Source organism: Sorex araneus, chromosome X (assembly GCF_027595985.1).
Source record: "Sorex araneus isolate mSorAra2 chromosome X, mSorAra2.pri, whole genome shotgun sequence".
NCBI classification, from domain to species: Eukaryota; Metazoa; Chordata; class Mammalia; order Eulipotyphla; family Soricidae; genus Sorex; species Sorex araneus.
Window position 1 is genome coordinate 87,425,952 of NC_073313.1, and position 12,119 is coordinate 87,438,070.

Below are 12,119 nucleotides of genomic sequence, written 5' to 3' on the forward strand. Positions count from 1 at the left end.
CCCCCCAAAAAAAAACACATAGCAATAAAAATGGTAAAATCAAAAGACTTAAGAGATTATTTAAAGCAGCAAGAGAGAAGAAAACCCTCAAATAAATTTAAGGGAAACAACATACGAATCACAACAGACTTCCCATACAACATCTTAAAAGCCAGGAAAGAGCGTAATGACATATTCAAAATACTGACTGAAAAAAACTTCTAGCCTAGAGTCCAATATCCTGCAAAGCTACCATTTAGACTTGAGGGAGGAATAGAACTTTCTCAGACAAACAAAAGCTGACAGCATTTGTGACAACTAAACCAATCCTGCAACAATTATTGAAAGGTTGATTATAAAAAAATCAGACTCTTGCACACACACACACACAAATGACAACAGAGCTCTTTATGTCAATAATTTCTCTGAATGTCAATGGATTAAATTCCAATAAAAAAGGAAAAAGTAGCTGGATGAAATAGGAAAGAAAATGTATCCATTGTGCTGAAAGTAGATAAAGGATCAAACGTGATAGCCTCTCAGTATCTATACTGCAAACCATAATGCCCAAAAATAGAGAGTATAGGGGAAATTGTCTGCCACAGAGACAGGCGGGGTGGAAAGAGGGGGTGATGCTGGGGGGACATGGTGGTGGAAAATGTGCACTGGTGGAGGGGTGGGTGTTTGATCATTGTATGACTAAAACTCAAACATGAAAATTTTGTAACTGTATCTCAAGGTGACTCAATATAAAAACAGAAAATCCATCCGTTTGTTGCCTACAGGAAGCACAACCTAAACTCAGGATAAAGAATCGAAGGATGTAAAACAATCATACAAACCAATGGAAGACAAAAAAAGCTTGGACAGACACACTTATATCAGACCACATTCCATTTAATGTACAGAAATTAATTAGAGACAATGGTGAACAGTACTTATTGGTAAAGGGAACAATAGATCAAAAAATACTTTCATCAACATTTATGCACCAAATGAAGGCTCAGCAAAGTTCATAAAGCTTCTGCTCACAAACCTAATGAAACACATTGACAAAAACACAATAGTAATGGGAGATTTTAATACACCACTTTCCCCACTAGGCAGATAAAATAGACAGAATATCAGTAAAGAGACAAGAGCACTAAATGAGGAGCTGAAATAACTGGAATTGTTTGAACATACACAGGGCTCTGCATCCCCCAAAACAAGAATATACATCTAATGCACACAGAACATGCTCCAAGATAGATCACATGTTAGGGTACAACTCAAAACACACATAAATTTACAAATTTAGAAATAGTACAAACTACCTTCTCAGGCCACAATTCCATGCAAGTAGAAATTAACCACAAAAAAGAAGATGGGGAAAACTTCTGACACTTGAAAGCTAAACAAAACACCGTTAAACAACAACTGAATCAAGGAGAAAATCAAATAAGAAATGAAAAAGATTCCTTTAACCTAACGAGAATGAAGACACAAGCCATCAGGATGTATGGAATACAGCAAAAGCTGTAGTAAGGGGGAAATTAATAGCAATGCAGGACTACATTAAGAAAGAAGAAAAAAGCCCAAATCAACAACCTAAACACACATATAAAAATCTGGACAAGGAACAACAAAAAAATCCAAAAAGTAGTAGAAAGAGGAAAAATAATAAAAACTAGGGCAGAAATCAACAACATAGAAATCAGGAAAGCAATTCAAAGAATCAATGAAGTCAGGAGTTGTTCTTTGAAAAAATAAACAAGGTAGATAAAACTTTAGCTAGATTCACAAAGAAAAAGAGAAGATGTTCAAATAAATTGGATCAGATATGAAAGGGGAGAAATTACAATGCATCTTTCAGAATTTTAAAACATTATAGAGGTTACTATAAACAACTTTATGTTGTTAAGCTGGAGAATGTAGAAGAAATGTATAAATTCTTAGAGTCATGTAATCTCCCAAAATTGAACGAGAAAGAAGCAGAAAGACTAAACAGACTAATACAAGTAAGAATATAGAAAAAAGTAATTAAATTGCCCCAAGAACAAAAGTCCAAGTCCAGGTGACTTAACTGGTGAGTTCTATCAAACCTTCAAAGATTTACTGCCCATACTCCTTAAGCTCTTCCAAAATATGAAAGACACAGGAATCATTCCTAACACCTTATACGAAGGTAACATTACACGAATACCCAAAGCAGACAGAGACGTTTCAAGAAAAGAATATTTCAGACCAATCTCCCTGATGAATATTGATGTAAAAGTCCTTAACAAAATCTTAGCTGACCAAATTGAGTAACATATCAAAACCACCCACCCTCTTCAAGTGGGATTCATCCCATGGATGCAAGGATGGTTCAACAGACACAAATCAATTAATATAACCCTGTCGTCACTGTTGTCCCGTTCTTCATCAATTTGCTCGAGTGGGCACCACTAATGTCTCCATTGTGAGAGTTGTTACTGGTTTTGGCATATCGAATACACCATGGGGAGCTTGCCAGGCTCTGCCATGCGGGTAGGATACTCTCAGTAGCTTGCCAGTCTCTACAAGAGGGACAAAGGAATCGAACCCGGGTCGGCCGCTTGCAAGGCAAACACCCTACCCGCTGTGCGATTGCTCCAGTAAAAAAAATATGGAATGCTTCACGAATTTGCATGTCATCGTTGCGCAGGGGCCATGCTAATCTCTGTATCGTTCCAATTTTAGTATATGTGTTGCCAAAGCAAGCACATCAATTAACATAATACAGCATATTAGTAAAAGGAAAAGTAAAAATCATATAATCACTTCAATTGATGCAGAGAAAGCGTTTGAGAAGATACAAGATTTACTCATGATAAAAGCCCTCAAAAAGAGAGGGGTGAAAAGAATCTTCCTCAAGATAGCAACAGTCACCTACAATAGCCCACAGCCAGTTTCATACTTGAAAATGAAAACATGAAAGAATTCCCTGTGAGATCAGGTACAGGGCAAGGATGTATACTCTTTCCACTTCTATTCAACATAGTAGTAGAAATCCTGAATACAGCAATCAGACAAGAAAAACAAATCAAAGGAATCTAAATTAGAAAAGAACTCAAATTATCACCATTTGTAGATGATATAATCATATACATATAAGACCTTAAAGAGTCCACAATAACACTCCTAGGAACAATAAATCAATATAGAAAAGTGGCTGTCTACAAGGTCAACACACTAAAATTGGTTACATTCTTAAGTTTCGAGAAGGAATCAGAATGGAAAGTGATACAGGAGTCTATTCCATTAAAAACATTATCCAAAAACATCAAGTATTTAGGAATCAGCATAACAAAAGATGTGGGAGAACTATACCATGATAAAGTCATTAAATTACTCAAGAAAGAGATAGAAGACCTTAGGATACGGAAAAATATCCAACGCTCAAGGATTTGAAGAATCAATATTATTAAAATGACTATCCTACAAAAGCTATTACATAGATTCAATGCAATCCCCATCGAAATTCAGATCACATTCTTCCGGGATCTAAAATATTAATAATAGGGGCCAGAGCAATAGCACAGCGGGTAGGGCATTTGCCTTGTATGCGCCGACCCGGGTTTGATTCCCAGCATCCCATATGGTCCCCTGCGCACCACCAGGAGTAATTCCTGAGTGCAGAGCCAGGAGTAACCCCTGTGCATCACCAGGTGTGACCCAAAATACAAAAAAACAAAACAAAATAAAATATCAATAATAAAGTTTGTATGAAGTCAGAAAAATCACAAAGAGCCAAAGCCATACTGAAAAATAAGAAATTGGAAGGTATTTCATTACCTAATTTGAAATTGTACTATAAAGTTATAGTGATCAGAACTGCATGGTACTGGAATATCTATGTTGGTGGGGACGTGGTGATAAAGGAACTCTCATCCAACGCTGGTGAGAATGTTGTCTGATACAACCCCTGTTGAAAACAGTATGGAGAGTTCTCAGTAAACTTAGAATTGAACTGCCTTATGACCCGGCAATTCCATTTTGGGACATCTACCCCCAGGACATAAAAACACACTCTTAAAATGATGTATGCACATCATTATTTATTGTTGTACTCAGTAAAATAGCTAAGATATAGAATCAACCTAGGCGTTCAACAATGGATGAATGGATTATGAAGATGCCGTATGCATACACAATGGAAAATTATGCAGCTGCAAGAAATGATGAAATCATGAAATTTGCTGCAAACTGATTGGAACTGGAAGATATAATGTTGAGTGAAGTAAGCCAGAAGAAGAAAGATAAATACACATGATGTTGCTTATCTGTGGTATACAGAACACTAGATGAAGAAATGTACTGTAGTAAAGGGGGGATGCCTAGATACCCTTGACTCCAATCTTCAGAGAGGAGGACAGGGAAAGAAATAAATCAATTAAAGACTGATTCCAGTGTTCCCAAAAGAAATCCAGGGAACACTGTGGGGAAAGATGACACTAGTGATGGGATTGGTGTCAAAATATTATATGCCTAAAATTCAACTATCAATAACTGTAAAACACAGTGTGTTAATTTAAAAAAAAGAACAAAAAGTAAAATAAATTAAAAAATAAACCGTAACAATCAGAGAACTGAAGAGTAAAACAATAACTATTGTTACCAGGGTCCAAATCTAGTGTTAGGTCAAGAGGAGCTTTCTTTCTTTTTTTTTTTTTTTGCTTTTTTTGGATCACACCTGGTGATGCACAGGGGTTACTCCTGGCTCTGCACTCAGGAGTTACTCCTGGTGGTGCTCAGGGGACCATATGGGATGCTGGGAATTGAAACCGGGTCGGCAGCGTGCAAGGCAAACGCCCTACCCGTTGTGCTATCACTCCAGCCCCAAGAGGAGTTTTATTTTATTTGAAGTCACTGTCACTGTCATCCCGTTGCTCATTGATTTGTTCGAGCGGGCACCAGTAACGTCTCTCATTGAAAGACTTATTGTTACTGTTTCTAGTATATCCTGTATGCACAGGTAGCTTTCCAGGCTCTGCCGTGTGGGCTCCATACTCTCGGTAGCTTGCCCGGCTCTCTGAGAGGGGCGGAGGAATCGAACATAGGTCGGCCGAGTGCAAGGCAAACGTCCTACCTGCTGTGCTATCACTCCAGTCCCAAGAGGAGTTTTATTTTATTTGAAGTAAAATAGCTTATTTAAATATATTCCCTTTTTAAACAATTAATTTTATTAAAGCACTATGATTTATAACGTTATTTATAGTTGAGTTTCAGACATACAATGTTCCAGCACTAGTGTCAACTTCCCTCCACCAATGTTCCCAGGTTCCCCTTCCTACCCCTCCACCACTCCACCCCCAGCTTACCATCTTGAAAGGTATCTTTATGTTTGGTTATTAAAGTTTGAGTCTCACGATTTTAGTGTTGTTTACTCTATGGTTTGGCTATTTAGTTTTATCATTCATTAACACCACCAATGTACCTGGCTCCCCTATCCTGGCCCCCATTGCTTCTCATCTATCTCTTCTCCCCTTCCCATCCACTCTTTCCCTCCTTCTTCCGGTACTCTGGGGCCAAGGTTGATCATGGCATCCCCCCTTTAAGCCATTGCACTCCCTCACCCAGTTATTCTAAATACCACATATATATGATACCATCCTGTGTTTATCCTTCTTCTGACTTACTTCATTTAACACGATGTCTTCCAGTTCCAAAAATAAATTTACTTAGAGAAATGTGACGGTAGAGAATGAAAGAGAAATGTGCTCAAGAGACAACATGGGCTTCTCTGCGGGGGAAATAGGAGTTTTGTATTTTAAAAAATATTTTTGCTGGAGTCAGAGCAAAAAGTATAGCAGGTAGAGTGCTTGACTTCATGAAATCAACCTGTGTTCTATCCCTGGCACCACATACGGTCTCGAGCACCACCAGAGCAGTGGTCTCTAAGACTCTGAGTACCACTGGGTGTGGTTCACCCCCACAAACTATATATATCTGGTTGAGCCAGAAAAGATATGTCAGTGGATAAGGTGCTTGTCTTTCATGCAAATCCAGGTTTGATCCCTGACACTGCAAAGGGTCCCTTGAGCCCTACTAGGAATTATTTCTAAGCACAGCACCCTAAAAATTTAAAAAAATGTTGTTAATATTTGCAACTTCTTACTTCAAAAAGCATTTATTGGGCATCTTATTTTCACCTGTGAAGCTACTAAAATAGGAACTCATTCTTCTGATACCAAGAAATCAACTAAGGGCCAGGGAAGGGATTCAAAAGGCTAGAGCAATGCTAACCAACTGCTAGTTCATGGACTGATGTTGGTCTGCAGGTGTAGAAGGACTATCACTACTGTCCCATGGACTGGTATGCAGAGCAGGTGCTGGTCTGCAAGTATCAAAATTTGAAGAACACTGGACTGGGGTAGAGCCCATGCTTTGGGTACCCAAAGCCCTGGGATAGATCTCTGCCACCTCATTGGCTCCCCCACCCAGTTCCATGGGGGAGTGGCTTTGAGGAATGTCAGGTGTGGCTCCAAAACTGAAAATAAAATAAAAATTAAATTGTTCCTCCTTGGAGGGGGATGAAGGTCAACTAACTCACTGTCATGGCTAATGCAGAGGGAATAGCTGAGTCACTAGTGTAAGAGCCCTTCAAAATACCAGGGAGGCAACAGGATCCACTCAAGCAGGTCTCAGCCAAGCAGTCACAGTCTCCAAGAACGGCTCTGCACTTGTAGTTTCCAATGCTCGCTGTAGTTTTCAATTGCTATGTCTATGGAGGTTTAGAATCAATGCCGACAGATCCCTTTTCTGAAAGCAGAGGAGGGAACCTTATCTCAGCTTACTTGCAGCTAGCCCACAGTAAGTACTGTGAAGTTAATTGACCATTAGCACTCAGCTCCTTTGTAAACGGTCATTGATGCCAATGGAGGTAAAAATATAATGTGGTTTTAAAGCCTGTAATCATAGCATGCCCAAGAGTCTAAAACATGGGGTTCAATAAAGAAATAAAGCTTTTCTCAGTGGGCTATCCTGATCATAGTCCTTAATAGTACATTAAGGATAATGAAGGGGGAAAACATCATAAAATATCACCACCTGATACATACACTTTGGCAAAGGATTCTTACCAACAAAGCCAGGAATTAAGAAACAGTACCATGAGCTGATCTTTATGTAATGACCTGAATAGCTAAGACACAACAATGAATTTAAATAAAAAAAAGCAATGGTAATTGCCAGCAAAATGGCGGAGAGAAGCTGGCATGTGTCTTCCCGCTAAATTCCAACCTGAAATCACCTCTGCATCACAGAGAAGGCCTAATGTACCTGAAAGACATACACATTCAACACACAAGCAACACTCTTTCAAGTTACCTAACAGGGACCAAAAACTAGAAATAACAGCCCCCTCCCCCCAGTTGCAGTCTGAGATAAATACTAGATTGCTGGCAATCCAAGCTGATAAAAGAAAAAAACCCAAAAAACGGAATCCTGGAGTTTTAGGCAAATGAGTAACCCCTCTCCTTTCAATCAGTGATCAGCAAGACACATCCAGCTGGGCAGTGGTGGAAACAGTGATATAGGCTGTTGACAGGAAGAGGGGAGGAAAAAGGAGACATTCAGAGGTTTGGGGGTGTTTCATAGTCCTGCTGTTTTTCTCCCATTTGTGTCTGTTTTTTCAGGTGGATGGCTTATACCCTGATGTTTCTTCATTTTTCTCTATTTCTCTGTTTCTTCATTTTTCTCCTCTATAGATGTGTCTGCTTCAAATATGTGTTTTTGTGGTTACCATGGAAACTGTATTATCCTTTCTGTATTTTGGATACAGAAAAGTGTTTATCAGGGGAGCTGGCACTGGTACATCATTTGACTAGATTGGTTTTATCTTTCACTCCTCCCCTGTTATTTTTCTGTTTGTTGTTTTATGTTACTGCTGGTTCTGTTCCTACTACTATATTAGTATTTAACCTCTTCCTCACGGTTTTCGTGACATGTTTCTTTCCATCTACCAAAACTCCTTCCACCATTTACTATGTAGCATGTCTACTGGTGGTAAGACAAGGCTTTTGTATGTCTGAAAAAGAAAAAGCATTTATTAGTAGAAGTTTGATGAAAAGTCTATGTGAGGTACCTGAAAACTGGCAGCCTTTACTACTTTATCTTTATTTGTGGTGGGGCCAGTTTTTTGTTATTTGGTGGAGGCCTCCTAAACAATATGCAGGGAGCCCTCAGGCTACTTCCAGAAATACTTGGCTAACCAAATGGAACGATTCAAAGATAGGGCCTGGTCGTGCAATGCAGCCTGGGCCCAGTGATGCTGGGGACTCCATGGTCACAGTGCTGACGGCCCTCTGGGGCCCTCTGGGGGTATATCTGCAGTGTTCAAGGAGATACGCTGTACCAGTAACTCAGGTTTGGTTCTTGAGCTATCTCTCGGGCCCCCTTTATCTATTTTTTGTTTGTTTGGGGGCTATATTTGGCAATATTCAAAAGTTACTCTTGGCTCTGCACTCAGGAATCACTCCTGGCAATTTTGGGGAATCAGATGGGATGCTGGGGATTGAATTTGGGTCTGCAGCATATAAGGCAAGCACTGTAGCTGCTGTACTATCTCTCGGGTCCAGTGGACCCTTTATCTCTAACTTTTGATAATTTAACAATGGTCTGTCTTGGTGTGGGTTATCTTGCATCAAAAAAATTGGGTGTTATCTCAGCTTCCTTAGATATTCATGGCTATATCTTTCCTTAGGTTGGAAATGCCTCTCTATTATTTCTATGAATGTGATCTCTGCCCACTTCTCTATCTCTGTTCATCTTCTGGTATTCCCTTGACTTTGAGGGTTACTTTCTAATGGAAAGGTATTTCTTGTAGACTTCTTTTTACCTCTAAATCTTGTTTTTCTTCTCCTATTCCATTAAAATAATTTCTGTGATTTTTATCTTAAATTTCTTGTCTTCATTCCTCTGATATTGGGTCTACATGTTATGCTTTCCATTTTAGATTGAAATTTATCAAGTTACTTTTTATATCCAGCCTGTTTGGTATTTTTTTTCACTTCTGTTTTGGACATTCCTGGCTGTGCTCAGGGATTATTCCTTGCTCTGTGTTCCGGGGTTAACTTCTACCACTCTGGGATTGAACTGGGGATGGTTGCTTGCAAGGCAAACACCTTAACCCCTGTACTATTTCTCCAGATCCTGGAACAATTTTAAAATTTGTCTAAACTTGAATAGTAAATTCTCATACTCTCTGGCTTCAAACTATATTACAAAGCAATAGTACTTTAAATTACTAGCAAAATTAATTACAAAGTAACTTGAACAGTATAGTATTGGAACAAAAACAGGCCGAGAGATCAGTGGAATAGAATTCAACCAAGAAATAAACATAAAAACACATACAGACATCTAAGATAAAGGAGCCATGTACATACACAGTACAGTGAGCGAGAAAAGATAGTATAGGAGGTAAGGCAATTGCCTTGAATGCAGCAGACCCCAGTTCAAATCCCTGACACCATACATAGTCCCCCAAGTATCATCAGGGGTTACTCCTGAGTACTGCTGGGTGTGTCCAACCACCTCCCCCCCAAACACCAACACACAATTGAGTAAGGAAAGCCTCTTCAATAAGCGGTGCTGGGCAAACTAGACTGCTAACATGCAAAAAAGGAAACCTGGTAGCTATTTAACACTATACACAAAAATTTACTCCAAATATAATAAGACTTAATATCTGACCTGAAACCATAAAATATACAGAAGAAAATATAGGTGATACACTGCAGATCTTCAGTATTGAAGACACATTCAGAAACTCAATTTTTTTTGGCTTTTCGGGTCACACCCAGCAATGCTCAGGGGTTACTCGTGGCTCTGCACTAAGGAATCATTCCCGGCAGTGCTGGGGACCCTATGGGATGCTGGGGATTGAAGCCAGGTTGGCCGTGTGCAGGGTAAACGCCATCACTGCTGTACTATCGCTCCAGCCCCCAGAAATTCAATTCTAAAGGCAAGAGAAAAGAAATCAGAAAGAAACAAATGGGTGGGCTGGAGAGATAGTACAGTGGGTAAGGAGCTTGTCTTCCACACAGCCAACCAGGGTTCAATCCTTAGAATCCCATATTGTCCACTGAACTCCCCAGGAGTGACTCCTGAATGCAGCCAGGAGTAACCCCTGAAGACTGCTGAGTGTGGTCCAAAAATTTAAAAAGAATCAAATGGGGGTGTGAGCAGATATAGGACAGGTGGCAAGAAGCTTGCCTTGAAGCCAATACAGGTTCAATCCCTAGCACTGAATAATCTTCCAAACACCTCCAGGAGTGATCCCTGAGCACAAAGGCAGGAGTAAGCCCTGAGCACAAACCAAAGAAACAAATGGTATGATATCAAACTAAAAGGCTTTACACAGCCGAAGAAAATGCCACAAAAACAAAAAGGAAACCTAGCAACTGGGAGAAGATATTTACATATCATAAAGCTGAGATATGGGTAATAACCTAACTATATGAAGAACTCACACAATTTCCCAACAGATTATCAACCAACCCAGTTGAAATTATTCATAGGCAAAGCACATGAATAGACAACTCTACAAAGAAGACATACAGATGACTCATAGACACATGAGAAAATATTCCATAACTTGTAATATTAGGAAACTGATAATCAAACCTACAATGAGATATCACCTCACACACACAAGAATGATTTAAACCAAAAAAGCTTGGATAGGACCAGTTATGTGTTTTGTATGTGTAAGGCTCTGGTTTTGATCTCTAGCATTTTATGACTCTTTAGGGCATCTGGGTGTGGACCTGGTGGTCCCCAAGCACCATCGGGTATGTGGGCTCTGAAACAATACCATCAAAACAAAAGAAGGAAAGGTACAGTGCTGCCCAGAAGGTCAAACTCTACCTGTGGGGCAAGAGCATCAGCAGCCTGATAGTGCCTTCAGGCTTCTTGATACCCTAAAATTGCCACCGTGCCTCTGGCCAGACTCAACAACTTGGGACCAAGTTTACCAAGAAATTAGATAGCCAAAAGTTAGGTACATGGGAGTCATGCCCACAAACCACCTCTGACTCAGCTATACAAGCTCATTTATTGGCCTTGCTTCAGAGACCCATAAACAAATCTCAAAAGAGATCAAAATCAGGCTATTTAAGCGCATTAATGATCATGATTCAGAGACGCACAAATGAATCTCGGAAGAGAGCAGCATGCCGCAGAGAGGTCTCCCTACCCCGTGCCAGTCTGATTTCACCAGGGCACTCAGAGGGGGGCATTTTTGTCTCTCCACCTGCCCCAAATGAACACCAGCAGCCACAAATCTCCAGAATCCAATCGATTGCCACCACCCTCATGGCTGACCTTCACAGGCTCATCCTGAGCTGGTCCTAAGACCCTGCCCATGAGAATGAATTCACTAAAAAACCCAGGTATGCGGGACTAGTGACTTAAATCTCCAGACTTCACAGAGTCAGGGATAGGTGACTTCCCCACATCTCCTCTGCCCTTTTAGTTTCTAGGCAGTCACACCCAAGAACTGCCACTGGGTGCCATTTAAGCTCATTAATGGCTATGATTCAGTGACTCACATATGAATCTTGGAAGAGAGCAGCACCTGCAGAGATAGCTCTGGATCGCAAATATTTAAAAAAGTTTAGAATTTCAGGAGTGCATGATTGCCTTCATGGCCACATGACATGTCATATTATTTATTCATAACAAGAAATACAAAATAAATTATTTAGCATCTGCCTATGGCACAGGTTTGGGTGGTGGTGGGAAAACTTGAAATAATGGTGGTGGGAAGGTGGTGCAAGTGGTGTTGAAATGTTGAATATAAACAATTACAGTGACCTTTATGAAAATGAAATTAAAAAATTAATTTAAAAAGATCAGAAACAGGGATGTAGTTTTTTTCCCCTTTTTGGGGAGAAGCGGCGTGGCGTCCGCCATATTATGAGCACTATTAAGCAGGTACGAACTTGGTGGTGTGGGAAGGAGGAGAAAAAAAAGACTCATTAACTTGAAACAGCGGGATGATACCGGCGAACACTCCGCTGAGATTCGACCCGAGTGGCCATACTTTTGTGCGGCCACTCTGCTTCTGATCGACCACGATCTGGAGGCCAGCTAGACTACTTTTGGTCCCAGCAACTGCTTGCAGCCATGTC

General features: G+C 40.1%; 1 protein-coding gene and 1 non-coding gene across 2 annotated transcripts in view; both read right to left on the bottom strand.

Moving 5' to 3' along the window:
- The window catches only part of OCRL (OCRL inositol polyphosphate-5-phosphatase), a 74,843-nt gene that overhangs the window by 26,347 nt on the left and 36,377 nt on the right, over positions 1-12,119 (bottom strand). The window lies entirely within an intron of this gene.
- LOC129400455 (U6 spliceosomal RNA) lies at positions 2,603-2,706 on the bottom strand. The gene has a single exon (XR_008627696.1). It is a non-coding gene; the product is annotated as a U6 spliceosomal RNA (small nuclear RNA).